The 23,029-nt window shown below is 40.3% G+C and overlaps 1 protein-coding gene and 1 non-coding gene across 2 annotated transcripts in view; one reads left to right on the top strand and one right to left on the bottom strand.

Annotated features, from left to right (window-relative positions):
- Nucleotides 1-23,029, top strand: part of TENM4 (teneurin transmembrane protein 4) — a 1,822,236-nt gene that overhangs the window by 440,131 nt on the left and 1,359,076 nt on the right. The gene's annotated exons all lie outside the window — the stretch shown is intronic.
- Nucleotides 1,375-1,446, bottom strand: TRNAC-GCA. Its single transcript has one exon. It is a non-coding gene; the product is annotated as a tRNA-Cys (tRNA).

Below are 23,029 nucleotides of genomic sequence, written 5' to 3'. Positions count from 1 at the left end.
TTTTGTAGACATTGATTGTATATCCAGAAACATTCTTACTCTAATAATTTATAGATGTGCTTGTGTTTTCCCTAAAAAATTTATGTAGAGCTTCACTGCATAATATTCTATCACAGCTTATTTTTCTATCAATAATCATAAAAAATCATTGGCCTTAATAATTTCAACTGCAGAACATTTTTTTGTCATTTTATATCTGTGTACTATGTCATTAAATGAATATACCATAATTGATCTGTTCATTCTTACAGTAGTTGTATTTTTTATGTCTTTTATAGCTTTCTTTTAGTTCTAATTTTTTTGTTTGTTTCTTTGTTGTCAAGTATTGAACACTCTTCTATATGACTTAGTGTAAGCCAGTGAGTGTTTCTGCATCTAGAGTATATACCTCAGTCAGAATTTAGTTGCTGTGTACAAGTTCTTGTTATACTATTTTCACCAGCATCTGGTAATATCAGGCTTTATTGATCTAATATAGATAATGCATTTCAAAGATTTAATTGGCCTCTTTCAGTTTATCATTGAAGTTTAAAATCCCTTTTATTTGTTTTTTTTTTTGCATATTTCTCCTGTGAACTGATTTTGCATATTTTTTTGCCACAGTTTTTTGAAATGTTTCACTCAATAAACTGATTTTGATATTTGGTTTTTTATACCTTTTTGCATTCTAGATAATTGGCTTATAGCTTTCAATACTCTCTTTCAATAAATGTTTATTTGTATTAATTGTAGTTAAATTTTACCAAATCTTATTCTCTGGTTTACACAGGTCATGTGCCTGGTTTAGTAAATATTTCAAACTTTGAGGTAAAAATTATAGTCTCTTACATTTTCTCTGAAAGGTATAAATTTTACTTTTTTTACACTGAGGTTTTTATTCTTTCACATGTACATATAAATACTGTACATGAATATGTATATATAAATAAACTGAGACAAGCATATAGTTTAAGCTATCATTTGAGTGTATGCGCACTACATATTAACTATCCTCCATCATATTAAATGTTTTTTCACATCATGTTTAATCTTTTTTACTTTTTTATATCACTTAACTAATTATTTTAGGTACAAATGATTTTACTTTTACCTTTTTAATTTTGTCTTTTCAACTTTATACTAACTTTACAGGTGGAGTTCACCTTTACCTGTGGGATTTTTCTTTCATAATTTTCTTGTTTCTATTTATGACCTTTTTTTTTCATCTAAAGAAGTCCCTTTAACATTTCTTGTAAGTGAAAGTGAAGTGAAGTCGCTCAGTTGGTGTCCGACTCTTTGCAACCCCATGGACTGTAGCCTACCAGGGTCCTCTGTCCATGGGATTCTCCAGGCAAGAGTACTGGAGTCGGTTGCTATTCCCTTCTCCAGGGGATCTTCCCAACCCAGGGATCGAACCCAGGCCTCCCGCACTGCAGGCGGACGCTTTACCAACTGAGCCACCAGGGAAGCCCTATAACATTTTTTGTAAGACCAGTTTAATTGTGATGAACTCTTTTTGTGTTTGTCTGGAAAGTTCTTTATCTCTCCTTCAATTCTGAATGATAACCTTGCTGGCTAGAGTATTCTTGAAATAGGTTTTTTTCCTTTCAATCCATTTAAGGTATCATGCCATCTCTTTGGGCCTGGAAAATTTCTACTGAAAAGTCAGCTGATGGTCTTATGTGGGTTCCCTTGTTCATAGCTAGTTGTTTTTCTCTTGCCAGTTTTAAGATCTCTCTTTGGCTTTAACTTTTGATACTTGAATCGTAATGTGTCTTGGTGTGCGTCTCTTTAGCTTCATCTTGTTTGGGACTCTGTACTTCCTGGACTTGGATGTATGTTTCCTTTGCAAGTTAGAGAAATTTCCACCATTCCTGTCCCTTTCTCTCTTTCTTTTTGGGCACACATAATAATGAAAATGTTAGTACACTTGATTTTTTTCCCCAGAGAGCCCTTAAACTCTCCTCACTTTAAAATTTTTTTTCTTTCTGTTGTTCTTATTGATGATTGTCTTCCAGGGGACTTCTGTGTTATCACCTAACCTGCTGTTGATTTCCTGTAGTGCATTTTCCATTTCAGTTATTGTATTCTTCAACAATGATAGGTTCTTTTATATTTCCTAATCCTTTGTTGAAGCTCTCACTGTGTTTCTTTATTCTTTTGAGTTCATTGAGCATTTTTATGACCTTTGGTTTCAGCTCTTTATCAGGTATAATGACTATCTCTGCCTCATTTGTGTGTTCCCCCCACCCCCGGTTCTATTTTCTCATTTTGTTTGACTTTCTGTCTCTATCAATTTTGTGAAATAGTTAATCTGTCCCAGCCTAGAAGGCAGGTACTTGTATAGGAACATCCCTATGCAGACGGTGTGTGCTCAGTGACTTTGGTGGGAGGGTTGGAGCTGAAGCAAACATAAGCTGGGGCTTTTTCAGGGGCGTGCTTAGGGTCGGCTGGAGTTGGAGCCCGGCATAGGCTGGGACTTCTCCCAAAGCATGCTGAGAGGTGCGCCCTTGGAAGAGGGGCTGGAGCTAGAGGCAGTAGAGCCAGAGCTTGGCATAGGCCAGGGCTTCTCCAGAGGCATGCCAGGGGCCACCACCTTGACAAGGGGTTTGGAATCAGAACTGAGTGCAGGCTGAGGGGAGCAGGTGAGAGCATTCTTGACAAGCCATCTACAGGGCCAAGTGCTTTCCAATCTACTCTCCGTGTGGGGACTCAGAACAAGAAAGTCTGTGCATACTTACTGTAAGAGCAGAGTCTCAGTTTTCTACAGCCCTCCAACTCTACCAGTTGTCAGCCCTGCTGGTTTTCAAAACCAGTTATGAGGGCGCATCTTCCCAGTGCTCGTCCCAAGGGCTAGGGTGCCCAGTGTGGGGCTTGAAGCTTCCCCCTTAGGGTTACCTCCGAGTTTGTGTTATCTCCTTCCTCTTTTGCATCACCTGTCAGGGATGTGGGTCCTATCTAGAACTGCTTCTCTTACCTTCCTACCAATCTCAGTGTGATTTTTTTTTCCCTCCTTTATCTCCTTAGTTGTAGAAAAGCTATTCTAGTCTTCAGGTCAGAGAGAGTTGTTCCGAATGCTATTGTAGTTTTGGTGTGTCTGTGGGAAGAGGTGAGCTCAGAATCTTCCTGCTCTACCCTTTTGACCCTAACTTCAGGAATGCAGTCACTTTTTTCCATATTGAGCATAGATTTAGAATCCTTACCTTCTTATTCTAATGGTTTGTCTGCAGATTCTGCCACTCTTTTCTGTGATTTTAAAGAGAATATGCCCAGTGTTTGACTGTTAAGTATGATGTTTGTATATTTTACACTGATATTTGTTATCAGGTTAAGAATGTTTTATATTATTCCTCATTTCCTAAATTAAATCATAGCCGATGCATTGAGTTTTCTTCTGTTTCAAAGAAATGAGTAATATTAATATATCTTCCCATATGAAAAAATCCTCTCTTACTGGGATAACCACAGCTTTCTCATGATGTCTCATCTGTTTATTAGCATTGCTGTACTCATTTTGTTAATAATGTATTTAAGAATTTTGATTTTGTCTTGCTTGCATTTGTTACAGGAGTATGATCTCTAGTTTTCTTTTTCTTATTGAATTAATAATGGAGATACCAGCCATATTAAATAAACTGGGGAATGTTCCCTCTTACTATGCTATGAAATAGTTTGTATAATGTTTGAATCGTTTGCAAACATTTGAGTTTAGTAAACTCACCTGTAAAAATTCTGTAGGCTTGATGTTTTATTTGTGAGTAGATACTAAACTATTGATCATATGTATTTAATGATAAAAGGCCTGTTGAGGTTTCCTTAATGTATCTGGACAAAAAATTTCCATTTCTTCAATCTTGAAATTTTTTATAATATTCTGTCTTATTTATCTCTGCTCTATATGTTCCATTTTTAAATTTTGCATATTATCTGTGTTTTCCTTCTTTTTCCATGAAAAATCTTTATAAAATTTTTCTATTTTATTATTCTAGTAACATTTTGACTTTGTTGACCCTTTTTTCTTTCTGTTTAATTAATTTTGGTCTTTATTATTATTTGTATTTTGCTTTTTTATTTAAAAAATTTAAATGTTGTGTTTAACTCATGACTTTTCAGCTTTTCTTCTAATTTAAAGAAGCAAAGTTGTGAATTTTTTTTTTGTCAAAATGATACTTCCACTGTGTCTTAGAAGTTTTGATGCATGTGATTTTCAATATTAATTACAGAAATTTCAAATTTTCTCCAATTTCATTTTGATTCAATTTTATTATCTTCAAATGGTTTAAGTAATATTTTAAAGTGTAATTTCTGATTTAATTTTAATATTTTCAGAATACATGGGTCATACGATAACCTCTTCTTGAAAATAATTAAGTCACTTCAGTCGTGTGTGACTCTGTGCAACCCCATAGATGGCAGCCCACCAGGCTCCTCTGTCCCTGGGATTCTCCAGGCAAGAACACTGGAGTGGGTTGCCATTTCCTTCTCCAATGCATGAAAGTGAAAAGTGAAAGTGAAGCCGCTCAGTCGTGTCCGACCCTTAGCATGGACTGCAGCCTACCAGGCTCCTCCGTCCATGGGATTTTCCAGGCAAGAGTACTGGAGTGGGGTGCCATTATGGCCTAATAAATGGTCATTAAAAAAGAAATAATCTATGAGAAAAGTGTGTTTTGTCAGTCTTTGGATTATAATCATAAATCTTCTATAATATTACTGAGGTTTGTATGAATTATATATCAGTTAATGAGAGTATGCGTGCGTGCCAAGTCACTTCAGTCGTGTCTGACTCTCTCTGACCCTATGGACTATAGCCTGCCAGGCTCCTCTTTCTATTGGATTCTCTAGGAAAGAATACAGGAGTGGGTTGTCATTTCCTTCTCCAGGGGATCTTCCTAACCCAGAGACCAAATTCATGTCTTTTACATCTCCTGTTTGGAGACAGGTTCTTTGCCACTAGTGCTGCCTGGGAAGCCCAATTAATGAGAGACATCTTGTAAAATCTGACACCTTGTTTGTAGATCTATCAATTTGTTGATGCATTTCAATTCATATTAGGTTTATGTATGGGTTATATAGCATTGGCCATTTCAAATCACTGTCTTCCTATTGATTTATTTTTTTTAGTTTTGTCAGGATCTTCATCCTTAATTCTTTTTGGTTAAAGTCTATTTTGTCGTGTCTGTAATTAATGTTAGGCTACCATCCTTCTTTTGTTCAGTGTTTACCTGATAAATCTGTTTCCACCGTTTACTTAGATAAAAGTTCAATCGATAATTTGCTATCTTTTTTCCATTGAGAACAATGTTATTTATGCATTTACTTATTTATTTTTGAGATATAATTAGCATACAGCACTGTGTAAATTGAAGATTACAACCTGTCAACTTTTTACATTTATATACTGCAATATCATTACACCTGTGGCATTATCCAACATTTTTATCATGTCACTTAATTATCATTTCATTCCTGTGGTGAACAAAATTGAGGTCCTGTTGCTCCGTAACTTTGAAGTTTATAATACAATATTGTTGACTGTAACCACTAAGTTTTGCGTTCAATCTCCAGATTTTTCTTTAGTTGCAAACTTGTCCTCTTAAACACATCTCTTCAGTTCTCCCAACTCTTTTCGCTTTCTACAAGTTTGGCTTTCTTAGATTCCACGTATAAGTGATATCATATGGTGTATGTTCCATAAATCAGTTAGGTTTTTTTTTTTTTCACTCTTTCTGTTCTTTTTCCTTTGTTCTCCTCTGACTGGGTTATTTCAAAGTTTCCACCTCTAGCTAACGGAGTCTGTCTTCTGTTTGATCACTTCTGCTATAGATGCTCTTCTATCACATCTTTTCTTTTATTCCCTGATTTCTTCTGGTCCAGAATGTGATTTTATATTTTTTATCTCTTAATTTTTAATTTTGTTCATAAATCATTTCCCTGATTTTGTTGAGTTGTGTTTCTCTGTTCTCTCTAGCTCTTTAATTTCTTCAAAACAGTGATTATGAATTCATTATCTGCTAAATCACAAAATGCTATGCCACTGAGCTTGATTATTGGAGAATTATTATTATGTTTTTGGTGATATGTTTCCTTGTTGTTTCACATTTGAAGTAGCAGACACCTCCTTAAATCTTTGCTTTTATACAGAGTATTCTGTTTGTTGGCCTTATTATTTTCTGGGTTTTCTCTGACTTTGTGTAGGTTCACTCATTCCATTTTTCTCAATCCCTCCTGTGGAACAATCCTTCCTCCGGTTCTTCAATCTTACCAGACTGGCTAATAAAAGCCTTTCTTTCATTTGCCAGAGGTGGTGCTACAGCTCAGGTTTGTGGTTTCTCCCTTGCCCACAGCCCCTGGTCTGTTTTCTGAGGGCACTCCCTGTTAACCACAGCCACTCAGGGCTGCACTAGAGCGGGGCTGGTCAGAGTGTCAGGGAAGTATAGGTTTGCACTCAGAGCTCTGGGGTGTCTGTGAACCTCCTAGAGGTATCTCCCAATGATGGTTCATGGACAGGCTTTCTGCTGGAGTTGGGAGACAGTAGGAGCCCCACTCCTCAAGTGCCGTTTGATACTTGTTTCTGCCTGTTTCTCAACATCCTCCCTCTGACCAGTCGTGGAGGTCTCACCTCAGTACTCTGGTTGCTGTGGGAGAATAGGCTTATACAGCAGCATCTCAAACAAAAGGGTAATCAGGGACTCACTCACTGTTTTCCTTTTCCCACATGGCAGCGGTTGCTGTGGGCTAGTTCAGCCCTGTCCAGTGCTTCCTTGAGGGGGAAATGGTGCCAGCAAACCTCCTTTCCCATATTCAGGGTCCAGACTTGTGGTTTTTCACTTGAACAGAGAACTGACCTCCTTCCTTGGGAAGGCTGGGCTTCTACAAAATCCCTCTTAGATATGCGTGTGCCCAGGTCAGCATGCTTCTTGGTTTTCCCCAGCCAGGACTGAGAGACGCTGTGGCTTGTCTATAAGCCCCTGTTTTTTCTGTAGCTTGTATTGAGTTTGGTGTCTTTGCATATTACCCAATGCACTGATGGGTAAGATTCCACCTGGGTTCTTTGGCGTATTGTGCTCATTCCTATAACTCCCACAGAGATACTTTTATTCATGGACTGATGCCTAATTAGTTGTTTAGAGGGGAACAAAAGAAGGGATGTCTTACGTTGCCATGATGCTGATGTCACTCCTCTTACTTAACATTTTAGATGTGTCTTGAATAAATACTGTCATGTGGCTGGGTGTCATCTCTGTGAATTCATGTTGACAATTTAAGCTAACTAATAAGCTTAAGTATTACCATTAATTGTGGTTACTGATACATTTTTATTTATATTATTTAATTTTTGGTTTTAAATGCTTCATTGTTTTCTCCTGAAATGTATTATTTTATTTTTCCTTCTACTGTTCTAACAGTTTTCCACCATATTTCTGTCCTTTAAATTGCTTTCTTTACAATTTCATATAAGCAATTTCTTTACTTTCCTCTGAAACAAACTTGATATTGCTTTTAACCTAGACATACACTTTTGGATGGTCAGAAAGACTTCCTGCCTCCCATATGGTCTTTGTTTTATATTCTAGTTTTATCTATTTTTTAACCAGTAAAGTTACATGTTTTATTATTTACACAATTAATATTTATTTATTATGCACACATGTATAATAATTGGCTCACTGATCAGTATGTTTTGCACCTCAAATATTTCCTCTAGAATTGATGATCTACTTAGAATACATTTTAAGTTTCTCTAGTAATAATAGAGAGTGACCTTATTGGTGGGCACTCTCTATTATTATTTTATAAAACATCATTATTTAACTCTTTTTCAAACTAGGTTTGCTGATTATAGAATTCTAGGATGATGGCTGTTTTTCCTCAATTGTGAGATAGCCTTCAGTCTTCTGGCTTCCATTGTTGCTGTTAAGCCTGATGTTAGTCTAATTGTTATTGCTGTGCCCTTTTATTTTCTCCCTCTCTACTTTTAATAATCTCTTGGTAATTAATGTTCTACCTTTTCTCAATGATGCATCTGGGTATATATTGTTATTGTCTTGGGATATTTTTGTTTTCTGATTTTAGAATGTATTTTTAATCAGTTCTAGAACATTCTCTCCTGCAAAATAATGTTATACTGCCCTTTTGAAAGTATCCTTATTCTCTGCTGAGAATTACTATCCTGAGAGTAATTATCCTTATTCTCTCCTACTAAATGTTAGTCCTCGTCATTTTATCGTTCATGTCTCTTAACTTTGTCATCTCTGTTTTCATTTGTGCTGCGTTCTGTACAATTTCTTCAGATATTTCTTATAATATGCTAATTCTCTCTTTACCTATTTCTCATCTGCTCTTTAACCCAAATATAGAAGGGATTCTTCTTTGTTTGGCAGGAAGAGCAGGGTCAAATGTTTATTCTTTCACTTCTGGGAGTACACATACGTCTTTTCAAACACTTTGAATCTTTTTTGATAGTCATATTCCAGTATCGTGTTTTGGTTCCATATTTTATTTCTTCAAACATCTTAAACCTTCTTATGTTCTATATAAGAGCCCTCCAAACTTGAAGTCTCTGGTATCTAATTCTGCTGTTTAAATTTTTCTCAATTTTGGCAGCTTAGTTTCTCCAAGGGGAATTTGCGTTTACACTATCACTGGGAGCCCTAAGGCACCGTGAACACATGATTACTTTTATACACTTTATACTTGAGATTTCACAAACCTTACAGTGTAGTTTCAGACTCTCATACCTGCTTGAGGTATGGCCTGTGGTTACAAACTGTCGTTGAGACATTTTTCCCAATAAACAAATGACTCTCCTTATAAGTTTCCTTTGCTGGCAGGCTACTTTTTTGTCCCCTAAAACACCCTTCAACATATAGTCTTTGAAGTTCTAAGTTATATGTAGGAGTCCTTAGTTCTAATTCTTTATCCTCTGTGGTTCTGAAACAAAACTCAAGACTCTAGAGTTGGGTCTTGGCAAATGCCCCCCATGCCAAGCACTCAGCATTTATTTGTCACTGTCACTTGTTCCCTCTCTATTTGTGGTCTCTAGAGATTTCTTCATGTATTGCACTCATTTCACACGCTAGTAAAGTAATGCTCAAAATTTTCCAAGCCAGGCTTCAGCAGTACGTGAACCGCGAACTTCCAGATGTTCAGGCTGGTTTGGAAAAGGCAGAGGAACCACAGACCAAATTGCCAACATCCGCTGGGTCATGAAAAAAGCAAGAGAGTTCCAGAAAAACATCCATTTCTTCTTTGTTGACTATGCCAAAGCCTTTGACTCTGTGGATCACAGTAAACTGTGGAAAATTCTGAAAGAGATGGGAATATCAGACCACCTGACCTGCCTCTTGAGAAACCTATATGCAGGTCAGGAAGCAACAGTTAGAACTGGACATGGAACAACAGACTGATTCCAAATAGGGAAAGGAGTACATCAAGGCTGTATATTGTCACCCTGCTTATTTAACTTATATGCAGAGTACAGCATGAGAAACGCTGGGCTGGAAGAAGCACAAGCTGGAATCAAGACAGCTGGGAGAAATATCAATAACCTCAGATATGCAGATGACACCATCCTTATGGCAGAAAGTGAAGAGGAACTAAAAAGCCTCTTGATGAAAGTGAAAGAGGAGAGGGAAAAAGTTGGCTTAAAGCTCAACATTCAGAAAATGAAGATCATGGCATCTGGTTCCATCACTTCACGGGAAATAGATGGGGAAACAGTGGAAACAGTGTCAGACTTTATTTTGGGGGGCTCCGAAATCACTGCAGATGGTGATTACAGCCATGAAATTAAAAGACGCTTACTCCTTGGAAGAAAAGTTATGACCAACCTAGATAGCATATTCAAAAGCAGAGACATTACTTTGCCAACAAAGGTCTGTCTAGTCAAGGCTATGGTTTTTCCAGTGGTCATGTATGGATGTGAGAGTTGGACTGTGAAGAAAGCTGAGCGCCGAAGAATTGATGCTTTTGAACTGTGGTGTTGGAGAAGACTCTTGAGAGTTCCTTGGACTGCAAGGAGATCCAACCAGTCCATTCTGCAGGAGATCAGCCCTGGGATTTCTTTGGAAGGAATGATGCTGAAGCTGAAACTCCAGTACTTTGGCCACCTCATGCGAAGAGTTGACTCATTGGAAAAGACTCTGATGCTGGGAGGGATTGGGGGCAGGAGGAGAAGGGGACGACAGAGGATGAGATGGCTGGATGCCATCACTGACTCGATAGACGTGAGTCTGAGTGAACTCTGGGAGTTGGTGATGGACAGTGAGGCCTGGTGTGCTGTGATTCATGGGGTCGCAAAGAGTCAGACACGACTGAGCAACTGAACTGAACTGAGCTTATGTGAGGGAGAATGTAAGTGGGCGCCAGGGAATTTGGCTATGAATTAAGAAAGGTTTGCTCTCATTAATCCAGTGTCTAACACTTTTAGAGATTTCATAAAATCTTAACTGTCATTTTACTGGAAGTATACTGGTTTTATTAGCTGAAGTGATTAATTTACTTTTGACTCAAATTAGTGTTTATAGTGCAAAGAGTTTGTAAAAATTAGAGAATTTATTTGGAAATTTATGCATGGCAAATATTTTGTCATCTAAAAGAATTTTGTTTCCTAATTTCACCTGAAAAGTGAAAAGTGTGACATTCTAAATACAAGTGTCATTAAGAATTTGGCTTAAAAGTGACTTCCTCACTTCTCCAATCACTTTAAGAAGTTCCCTTTCTACACACACACACACAATCACACCAGGAATTTCTCTGCAAAGAGAGGAAACCTGAAGGAATCATTTACTTTGTGTGAAGAACTGTGCTCTGGGCTATGCATACGATTACTATATTTACATACAGTGATTGCATGTACCGTACACATGGACTCAATAGAAACATGAGGTCCATCCACAACTGAGGAAATTAAATCCCAGGACCATGGCTAGCGATGCTCCTGTGGGGTAATTGGCAAGTGGAAGGGCTGGGATTGGACCAAGTTCTTATCTTACCTCATGGCATGCTGGCACTGGATAATGGGTATCGTCTAAAAGAGGGCCTTCCTTGGTGACTTAGGGAACCAAAGAATCCACCTGCCAATGCAGGAGATGTGGGTTTGATCCCTGGTTCATGAAGATCCCCGGGAGTAGGAAATGGCAACCTACTCTAGTACTCTTGTCTGAGAAATCCCATGGACAGAGGAGCCTGGCAGGCTGCAGCCCATGGGGTCACAAAGAGTTAGTTACCAACACAGCATGGGCACGAGCATCATCTAAAAACAGAGGGGAAACAAGAAGGAAGAAGTGTGATCTTTGCCTTCGAGTCCAGGAGTGGAGAAGACAGGCTTCCCTGGCCCTAATGGCACCTGTTAGCATGTATTTATTGTGGCTCCTCTGGCCCAGCAGTGCAAGTTGCTAACAAGATGAAGCCGTCTCCTATCTCCCATTACCCTGTGACTCTGCCTCACTGGCATCAGCAGGTGCTGTGATGCAGTGATTGATGAGAGCAACCTGCCTTTATTCAGCACTGTACACTCCACAGAGGACTTCCAGGGATTATGTCATTTGATCTAATTTATGAACAGGCTTTATCTACTAGGCTTTATCAGAGAACTTTATCACTGTTCACTCTGGTGAACAGTGTCTTAATTCATTGTACCTCCCCATGTTGACCCTCAGTGTCCCCAGTCCTAAATGAGTGAAGGAAATTGCAAATAATAGATATTCCAAAGTCTGAAACATCTTTTCTTAAGTTCGCAGGTGCTCAAGGAACACTGAGTAAATAAATGTTCATAGAATTATATAATCACTTCCTCTCAGTATAGAAATTTTCTCTGGATGCAATGCTATTCTCCATCTGAATGTAAGTCTCTCACAGACAGTTTCTTGCCAACCAGTTCAAAAATCTCTTAGGGGATAAACAATAACCCAGGTCAACCCCATTACTTGAGCAGTCAATGGTGATGTTTCATTCGGTCCAGTGTCATGCCACAGAGTTGGCTAGGGGCCTTTTTCTAATGTCTCCCCTTCTTCACAGGCCTATGTCTCCCCAAGCTCTTCTCAACCCTGAGATATGACAAAACATAAGGCTTCACCTGGACAATCTGCATACTATCCCTTGTGGCATTGGCTGGAGAACCTGTAAGGTCCTGAGTTTCTAGAAGTTTGGGATTTCCTTCTAATTGGCAATTCTAGGTCTAAGCTTTGAGCAGGACATTAGTAGTGTTATGCACTGAATTTGTCATTTCCAAAAATTTAATGTTGAAGCTCTAACTACCAACACCTCGGAAGTGACTATGTTTGGAGATAAGGCAGAGAGAGAGGTAATTAGGTTAAAATGAGGCCATTGGAGTAGACCCTAATCCAATCTGACAGATGCCTTTATAAAAAGGGACTCCAGGACATGCAAAGAAACAGCAGCGAGGTGCACTCACAGAGGAAGGGCCACATGCATGCAAAGCAAGGAGACGGCCATCTGCAAACAAGGAGACAGGCCTCAGGAGACACGGACCTGCTGACAACTTGAGCTTGGACTCGTAGTTTCCAGAACTCTGAGAAAACACATTTTTGTTGTTGAAGTCACCAAGTCTGTAGGATGTGTTGTGACAGCCCTGGCAAACTAATCCAATAGCATCCAGTCAACAGGCTCAAAAACCCAATTAAATCAAGGACTTCCCTGGTGGATCAGTGGTAAAGAATCCACCTGCAAAGCAGGAGACACGGGTTTGATCTCTGGGTTGGGAAGATCCCCTGGAGAAGGAAATGGCAACCCACTCCAGTATTACTGCCTGGAAAACCCCATGGATAGAGGAGCCTGGTGGGCTATAGTCCGTGGGGTCACAAGGATTCAGACACGACTGAGCATGCAAAGAGAAAGAAAAAGGATATTTAATTTTAAAACACACAGATGTTTATTTTTTCTCTAGTTCCTTTAAGATACCACCTCTATTACAAGCAAAGATATGGTAAATAGAGATTGGATGGCCTAGAATATAAAGTAAGAACTATGGAAGTTCACTGACAGAGAATCAGGAGAATGCATAGCATGAGGGAAGAGATTCTGGAGGTTACACTCAAGCTGGATCTTGTTTGATGAATGAAGTCGCTTTGTGAAAGCTAGACATTGAGGGCTTCCTAGTTGAAATAAAACACAGGCAGGATATGAGAATGGAGTTCCTTAAATCTGAAGACCTACTGTGTGCTAGGTCTTATACTAGACACTGAAGACACCCAAGTGAAAGAAGAATCATTGCCCATAAAAAATCCACAGGCAAGCAGAGGAGAGAGGCAAATGAACAACTCATAATGAGGTTATATGATAAATGCCAAACAGAATGCTAGGGAAACAAGGAGGAGAAAGTCAGTAACTCTGGGGCAAAGCAGGGAATGCACCAGCCACAAAGGGCTGGCGAACAGGACGATGAGGACTCCTATGATGGCCTGCGTGGGGCGGAGGTGTCCTAAGCAGAGGGAGGCTCCTCTTCAGATGTGCGTTGGAGAGAAGCAAGTGGGCCCAGATGATGAAGGCCTTGTATTTTCCCTCCAGCCTCCTTATTTTTCACTTGTTTGTGCTTGTTTAGCTGATATTTATTTAATTGGCAATAGAGTTTCCCAAAGATTATTCAACCAGAAAATTCATTAAACTCTATTACAACCACCACACAAATTAATAATATCTCATTGTTCTGCTGAAAAAAGGATTTGCAGCTTTGTCTGTGTGTGTTTTTCTTGTAAACAATTACTGGGCAGCCTACTTAGAAACACCAATTATAATAAACTTTTAATTCTTCTCTTAATCAACTGTCTTTCTTAGATTTGCTTTGTCTTATCTGTGAGCCAGTCCTGCCTTTTTCTTGATTCTCTGCTGCTCCTTGGAAAGATAGGTGCTCAGGAGACCTGAGAATTAATGAGACATTCCTTAAGGACATTTATAGAGATGATTTTTTTTTTTTTTTTCGGTTAAGCCGTTCTCTTAGCTGATAGAGGAAAAAGCATGACATATGTGCTAATGCTCCAGGAAATTCTGCTGGGCTTTTAGCTCTGCTGAGGAGGAATTTTTGGAGCCAGGTATGTTCAGTTTGTGGCATGCCAGTTTGTTGGCATCTGTGAGAGGGTGGGTGTCCACAGAGAGAAGTGATTAGACAGACTGTTTACTGTCACTTGGGCTCTACCTGCTGGCTATTTGGGAGCGGTCTGTGTAAAAGGCCAGCTTACTTCCATCATCTCCATCCACAGGGATAATTAGCAAGGCTGCCCCCAGGCCAAGTGGTAGAAACAACCAAGTCTGTGGTCCCTGCAGCTCCCCAAGCTGCTCAGTCAGTTCCTCCTGCCACCTCTAACCCCAGGCTCAAATAATCCATTGCACACAGATATGAAGAGGTTTTGTGAACCAACCCCAACCTAACCTTAAGCAGTTAGAATTTGAAGCACTCAAATCCCTGCCTTGGTGTCTGAGCTTATCTTTGAGTATTCTTTTTTTTTTTTCCCCAGTGTTTGAAAGTATTTCTTTATTTTGAGCTGAAATTCATTCACACATTCAGTATTAATGGAGCGCCTACACTGTTCCAGGCATGATTCTGATTTAAGACAATACAGAGACTCTCTTGGGATTCTTGAACTCAAGAGAGAAAGAGCCCCATTTACTTCATTCTGTGTCTCTAACAGGAGAAGGCAATGGCAACCCACTCCAGTACTCTTGCCTGGACAATCCCATGGATGGAGGTGATCAATCCCCCTCTGGGGGGGTCTTGTATAATTATTACATCCTTTGCCATTTTCACTTGAGTTCCCTTAGGGTTTCCTTCTGTTGGAGGCCTCACGTGGTTTTATTCACTGTCCCAGATCCAATTTTCTGCTTTTCACATTCAAGTGTTCCATCCCCAGCTCACCTGCCTGTATGTACCCATCCTGTCCATGAGGAAGAACATGATACCATCTCTTGGCACTGTCCCTTGCCTGCAACGCTTTCTTTCTCTTCACCTGGTAACTCCTTCCCTCTCCCACCTCTCTTCTCACACTTTTCTTGGTGCACTTTGTCTCCGCACACAAGACCATGAAATGTGCACTGTTTTCTGTGAACACCAGCACTGTGACTGGCATCTCAGGGATCAACCAGTGTTTATCAATGTACCAGATCAAGAGAAGGTCCTATGATATCTATTAAGGGAGTTGCCATGAGCATACGCCCACACTATGCCAGGGCCACAAGTCCTGGCAGCTCCCACTTCTGCCTGAGCTGGGCTGTAGCTTCTAGTGGCAGGACCTCCAACTCCGTGTCTCCTACTTTGACACCAGACCCCACCAATCAGCCAGCCCTCTAAGCGCTTTAATTCCCTCTGTTCTTCCTGTTCTCTGGAGGTTAGGGAGATAGAACTCATTTTCCCCACATCACACTGAGAGTTCTGCTGCCAAGCCCAGCTGTGTAAACCCCACCCCCAGTCTTTGTTAATCTCCTGCTCAAGTATTTGGAAGCTTTGGAACTCAAAGCTTCCCATCCACCCTCCTGGGCACACCCTCTGAGACTAATCACTGGCACCATCCTCTCTGAAAGCTTCTCTGGGATTTCTATTGTTGGCCCCATTTCAGCGTCTCGCAGGCGTCTAAGTTCCCATCTTCTATCCCCCAGTCTTCCTTTGCATCCTATGGGTCCCCTTCTCTGTGGCTTATAGGCTAACTCTGTACTCTAAGCCCACTGGTCTCATGGTTGTCTTTTTGGTTCTCCTGCTGCTAGCAAACTCTACATGTAATCTCACAAGTCTAGACTCTTAACTCCTTTTTTGTGAATAATCTATTTCACCCTAATCAACCTGTTTCACTGCCTGTAAAGCACTTACTCCACTTGCCTTTATAGTATGTGTGTGAGTTGCTCAGTCGTGTCTGACTCTTTGCGACCCCATAGGCTGTAGCCTGCCAGGCTCCTCTGTCCATGGTATCTCCCAGGCAGGAATACTGGAGTGGGTTGCCATTTCCTTCTCCAGGGGATCTTCCCGACCCAAAGAATGCCTTGATAGTGAGTAGGAGTGAAAAATAGGGGGAAAAACCCACATGATAATATGCTAAACACATTCATTCTATAGGATAGTATTATTCATTTCTATATGATAGTAAATGAACAACAATTCTTAGTTTTCCTTTCAAGGAAATCATTGTCGCTGACTTCCCTCTTTGCAGTAACCAAATTTTAGAGTAGTCAACAGTCTAGAAGTTACAAATTGATGGTCCACAAATCAAAATTGGGCTAGAGATTTTTTCCCAAAACTGAGTTGTAAAAACTTTGAGCATCCATATGCCTCAGTTCGCAAAGGCCCACCCCATTCATATTGTCGTTTAAAATATATACATTACCCACACACACCTCAAGGCATGTGAGCTCTAGCCTAGCCCTCTCTGTTGAGGATCAGAGAACAGCAGTAATTGGCTCACCATTATATAAACTAGTTACTTGTGATGCTAGTACTAGAATGCAGGCAGCCTAACTTCTAGTCAGGGCTCTCCTGCTATAACCAAAATGTCTCCCAAAATTCCTAATAACTTAGCATGACCTGAATTTGAATTTCCTTCGTCTGTGGAAAGGAAGGGAAAATGGATCACATTAAAAATAAAACTCTAGATCTGGGTCCAATAGCCTGAGAACTAGAATGTCTGAGGGCAGAAGAAGGTAGGTGTCTCAGCTTAAGAAAAAGGCAAAGTTTAATATCATTAATCCCTGACTCTTGGGCCTTTGGAATCAAATCAAAACTTACAACATTGGCTTCCCGGTTTTCAGGACTTCAGACTCAGATTGAATAGCACCACCAATTTCCCTGGTCCTCCAGATTCTAGCAGCGGGTTGTGGGGCTTCTTGGCCTCCATATGTTTTACATAAATATAAATATATCTTATTGTTTCTGTTTGTCTTGGGAATTCTAATGCAGATTTGGGTACCAAAAGTGGTTCTAAATGAACACAATTTTTAGGATTTATTTTCTGAGATAGCTCTGGGATTTCTGGAAAGAACTCTCTAATCGGATTATGTTTAAAGATGTAAATGACTCTATTTCCAATAGTAAAAAGAACACTGATAGTTCATGGTATGAACTGGTCACAAAGATATACAAAATAGCAGCATTGGATAGCCCTAATCCACCACTTTTAAGAAGCAAGGAGCTATGTGACTCCCCACATGATACTTTTGAATATTTTTTTGGAAACTAGGGAGTATAATAACCAAAAAAAAAAAAAAGGTAAAACTCCGAATTTTACTGGATCTCGTCCAATCCAGTCCAAACCTGCACACCCAAGAAATCTGCCCCGCTGTAAAATCTGACCCAGCTGTGTCTTGAAGTCCTCGGTGGAAGGCATCTCACACCTGCTCAAAAGCTTATGTGTTGACTGGTCACCCACAAGGCATTTTGCAGATGTTTTCTTATCCAGTCTGCCTGTTCCTCTGTCACTGATTTTGTCTTGTACATATATCTCTAACTCCATTCCTTCACTTGCTCTATACAGTTGTCAATCCTCTTTAGTTTTAGCCAAGAGCCCTTGCTACTATAGCCGTTGCATCCTTTTCTTTGGTGATTTGAGCCTCTTTGGTCCTATTTCTAGCAGAGGGCTGCTCGTGCCTCCCGGCTGGGGCTGTAATAAAGGTTATAAGCAGTGCTGTGTGGGGCAGTGCCCAGAAAGCTGCAGCATGCTGTACAAATGTTAGGTCTGCAGGTTTATACAGCCTTCTGTTCTCAGCTTCCTCTGTTTACCAGCACCTCATGTTTATTCATTTTTGCGTGTGTATATTTTTCCTTTTAAAAAAACAAACATCATATTTTAAAGTCAAAAGCCTAAACAAATTCATTCCAATTTGCATAGCTCTTAGGTTATTAAATTCTTGGGAAATGTCCTAACTCTTCCATGTGTATCAACTTTCAATCTAAAAAAAAAAAAAAAAAACAAACAAAAAAAAACTTTCAATCTAATTCAACTAACCACTGTTGAACACTTAGTCCTGGGCCTCTGCTGAGCACATGCCTGTGTCTTTTCTCAGAAATCATTTCACTAGATCTCGGTCACATTGTATTTTATTATAAATAGTAAATCTAAGAAGACTGATTAAATGACAAGGACAACAGTTGATGCTGAATATACCCAGGCTTTACTGTTTGTAAACCACCTTCTCTGAAAACTCTGAGAGTCATGAGATCTAGACTGAAGCCTCAGCTCACAAGCACATCATTGCGTCTCCTTGGGAACGTTTTGTAAATTTTTGGAACTTGAGATCCCTCAACTGGACAATGATAATTGAAGCTGAGCATGTTACACTTAGAACTGTGGTCAGGGATAAACAAGATCCCATATATAAAATACCTAATATATTTAAAAATCTTGTAGTATTTTGATAAAGTTGATGTCTTCTACAAGTCATTAAAAAAAAAAAGCTTTATGATCATTTCCTCATTTTGCATACAAATTATTGTCAGAACTGAAGTAGTCTGCGAGGTCATTAGCGGAGACATGGCTGTCCTTTGGTGTTTTAGTCTGGGTGCTACAAGAAGCGGATCCCGAGACATGATTAAACATGCAAGTAATTTATTAGAGGAGATGCCCGTGTGCCCATGTGGGAGATAACAGGCCAGCTGGGCGAGCCAGCAGATCACAGGGCCAGTCTGTGAGCCCAGGTGAAGGAGAGAGGTTTGCATGAAGTATGCTGGATCACCATACAGTCTCAGGCAAGTCCAGCAAAGCCCCTGGGAGTTCTGAAGCCAAAGTCAGTTCAGAGGAGACTATGTCTCCCAGGAACTAGTTTTCCTTTAGTATTCCTGCCATGCTCAGTCCTCAGTTGGAAGAAGCCTCTGGGAGGCATGGCCTTGGCACAAATCCAGCAAGAGATATCAAAGAGCAGCAGCCAGAGCCTTCAGACAGTTCCCCCAGTCACTGGAGGCCCAAGGAGCTTCATCATGACCGCCTCATACACTGTCTTCTCACGCCTGCAGAAAAATGCAGGGGCTGATTTGCTGTCTCTTTTGCAAGATTTATTTTGGCAAGTTTGGTTTTCACCCTCACACATCATTTATTTTCCTTTAAATGAGATTTCAATAACCTAAATGTTGACAAAACAGAAAATCAGTTCAGCAACACAGTGGGTCAATTCTGACTATGCTAATGTGAACACATATTTGGGGATATAATCCAAAGCCCTGAGGTCTGTCAGTATAGCCTCTATGACATAGAGATGACTGGTGACTTTAGATTTGGTTAAAACTGGTCTGCCTGCACCAGGCTGCATGACTTTGGTCAAGTCATTGAACTCCTCTGGCTGTGTTTCTCATTTAAAAAATGAACCTCATAATATCTTCCACAAAAATCTTGCTATTAACCAACTCCAATAAAATCTGATAGATAACTTGCAAGTTCTCTGGTACAATTCAGACAATTAATTTAATGAATAGCTTTCATTTATAGGGGTATTTTCACTATCTTTTCTAATCCTTAGATGCATAAAAGCATTAATTAGTGGAATTTCTACGTAGTGTTAATAAAGGTAATATTTGCATCTGTCCCAATATAGTAGTTAGCACATGCCAGGGGGTCAGCAGACACTAGCTCCCTTTCTTCCCTCCTCTTCATTTCTCTGACAATTCTTATTTCCTCTAGCAGAATTAGTTTTCTATTGGTGCATAATTAAAAAATTCTATCTTCCTGGTAGCCACTGTCCCCTTTCTTCCCTTTTGGGCTGCCACCGGCAGTGACATCTTCATGGGAGCTCCATGAATTCATCCAATATTCTTTTAGTCATCATTGGTTGAAAACCTAGTTGGTACCAAACAGCAGAAATAATTCAGATGGTCATACAGTTGTTTTTGCCCATTGCAGCTCAGCACGTGATGGGGGTGAGGACAGGACTGCAAGATGTCTGTGCCTTGGACGGTGGTGACCCAAGGACAGGGGATTCACTGTGTTGGGAGCTGTGAAGCTGTCAAGGAAAACTTCTTTCTTCTCTTCTTCTTTCCCCTCCTCCTCCTTCAACACCACCATCTTTATTCCATACGATGTCTCTGGACCAGGAAGCCATCAGACACTGTGCTGTTTTCTTTATGTGTATTAACTAATTAATCTTAGTTAATAACTAATTAACTAAATTAATCTTCATCAGAATATTATGGGGTATGTAGCTTCATTTTGCAAACAAGGGATCTGGATCACAGAGAAGTTAGTTGCTCAAGACTCAGCCACGTACTCACGAGTAGAGCCAGTTTTCCAAGCCACTGAGATAAATGACTTCATGGAAGAGAGATTGCCTGTCCTGGATCTTGAGCACAGAGGGATTATTCAGCAGGTGGACAGTCTCAGGGAGAACACGGCAGGCAGGGCAGTATGAAGCAGCCTAGTCTCATTGTGTGGCATGCCTAATATCTAGGCCAGTGCTTTACGCAATGAGCTTTCAGTACACTGTTGAATGAAGGAAAGAGTAATTAAAGCTGTGCATGCTCCCCAGCCTCTCATCCATCAGTCCTCCACCCAACCCTCATTTCTCTCAAATTCCATATCAAGTGTCACCTAGACTAGGGAGCTATCTCAGGCTGTACTTCCAAGCAGTGACTTCTCTTCCCCCAGGCCCCTATAATAATCAATACCCGTAACTCTCAGGTAGCATTTAATTCTCAGCATCTGGTATGTTTGGTACTTCTTTTTAGGTACATATGAGTTCCCCAAGAAAAGGGTTCCTGTGCTGCAGTGGGACAGAGTGGAAGAGGCACTGGTTTGGAATTAGATCTGAATTTGAGCTGCTTACCAGCTGAGGAAGGGCAGTGGCTTACACTCTGTGGTCCTCATCTCTAAACCTGACTCTTAGATAACAGACCTGAGACCATCTAGTCCCACACCTGGCATGCAGCCTCTCAATCGCTGTGAATTCATTTCTTCTTGCACTTCTTCACTCACATATTTGCAGATGAGGCCCTTGTTCTGTACACTATAAGGAAGTGTTTTAACACCTTGAGAATGGAATAAATCATGTAGTCTGATTGAGACATCTAGTCAAACCGATGGGCAGTGGAGTTTTTGTGCTTCAGGAACTCATCCTCAGGAATTATGTAACAGCATGGATTTACTGTATAGCACAGGGCTATACTCAATGCCTTGTAATAACCTGCAATGGAAAAGATTCTGAAAAAGCATATGTATGCATGAATGTGTGTGTGTGTGTGTGTGTGTGTGTGTGTGTGCGCGTGTGTGTGCATGCATGTGTGCTAAGTCTCTTCAGTCATGTAGAACTCTGTGTGACCTTATGGACTGTAGCCCACCAGGCTCCTTTATCCATGGGATTCTCCAGGCAAGAATATTAGAGTGGGTTGCCATGCCCTCCTCCAAGGGATCCTCCTGACCTAGGGATCAGACCTGTCTCTTGGGTTTCCTGCATTGGTAGGTAGGTTCTTTACTACTAGTGCCACCTGGGAAGCCCATGTGTGTATATGTATAGATGTGTATGTGTGTGTATACACATACACACGTGTGTATATATATATACACACACATATGTGTGCGTAGGATATGTATGTTTATGTAATTCATATATATATATATATGTGTGTGTGTGTATATATCATTTTGCTGTACACCTGAAACTAACACAATATCGCAAATCAACTATACTTCAGTTAAAAAATAAATAAAAACTAAAAAAAGAGAAACTCTGTAACAGCAAAGTGCTATTCAATAATACAAGCACAGCACCTCTGATAGCTAACAGTCCTCTGAACAGAAGTGCTGTGGAGAGGCGCTGTGCAACGAGACTTTGGTTTGAGTGGTGGTTTTCTAAAGCATGGACTATTCTTGCCTTACCCAAAATTGTAACTTGAAATGCTATTCACACATTTGAAGTGAATTATGCATTCCCTCTCACCTTCACTCATTTGTTTATTCAACAAATATGTTTTGAGTACTTGCTCTGTGCAAAGGACTCTGAACCCAGCTGGGGCCATAGAATCAAAGAGATAAAAGGTGCTGTCCAGCAATGGAAAAATTCTGTCCCTCAACCTGACAGCCTGGGTTAAAATTCTGACCAAGGCAGCCCTGGGCAGTTGATAAAGACACTTTGAGACCCAGCTTCCCTATTATTAAGGACAGTAATAGTGCTTGCCTAATATATGGACGGAGGAGTCTGGTGGGCTGCAGTCCATGTGGTCGCTAAGAGTCGGACATGACTGAGCGACTTCACTTTCACTTTTCACTTTCATGCACTGGAGAAGGAAATGGCAACCCACTCCAGTGTTCTTGCCTGGAAAATCCCAGGGACGGGGGATCCTGGTGGGCTGCCGTCTATGGGGTCGCACAGAGTCGGACATGACTGAAGCGACTTAGCAGAAGCCGAAGAATATGGGTAATTATAAAGATTCAAGGAGATTATCGTAGTAAAATATTGAGTACTGTACCTGGTTCATGCTGAACATGTCATAAATTGTACATGTAGGTGTGCAACATCATGTCATCTGATCTTTCAAAGGCTAATGATCACACATTTTAAAAAATCCCTTTGATTAAACCTAAAAGATCACTGATGGTCAAGGATATGGGTGTCTTTTGATTTGGCCCTGGAAGAAATTAGCAGTGTATTCTCGGCTATCATTGTGGTAAGTAGTCTGCCTTAGTACATACAGTACTTCTAGGAGCCCAGAGGCAACAACTTTACAGAGGGTGTAGGTGGCAGGTAGACAGAGGGTGAATGGGAACAGCTTCATGGTAGAGGTGGCATTTTACCGATAGGGAAATGTATTCATAGTATAGAAAGAGAAGAAAAATGTTGTGGGAAGTCTTAAATTATCTAGGCTATTGCAAGCAGTTTAAATGTGCAAAGAACTGTGAATGGCCAAATGTCAGAAAATTGCAAATGGCCCAAAGTAGCTCCAGGGTCATTTCCAGGATCAGTCAGAGAAGAGGAAGCTAGAAGTACTAACTGAGGTCAGATAGCACAGGGCCTTGAGTGCCATGAGTATTTGATGTGGTATGTGAGTTATTTGATCCCACATTTCATCTTCCAGATGGGAAACTGCGGTTCAGACAGAGTAGCTTGAGAGGCTGGCTACTTCTTCTATTAGAAAAAA

Source organism: Bos indicus x Bos taurus, chromosome 29 (assembly GCF_003369695.1).
Source record: "Bos indicus x Bos taurus breed Angus x Brahman F1 hybrid chromosome 29, Bos_hybrid_MaternalHap_v2.0, whole genome shotgun sequence".
NCBI classification, from domain to species: Eukaryota; Metazoa; Chordata; class Mammalia; order Artiodactyla; family Bovidae; genus Bos; species Bos indicus x Bos taurus.
Note: the sequence above shows the minus strand (reverse complement) of the source record. Positions and strands in the feature narration are given on the sequence as shown.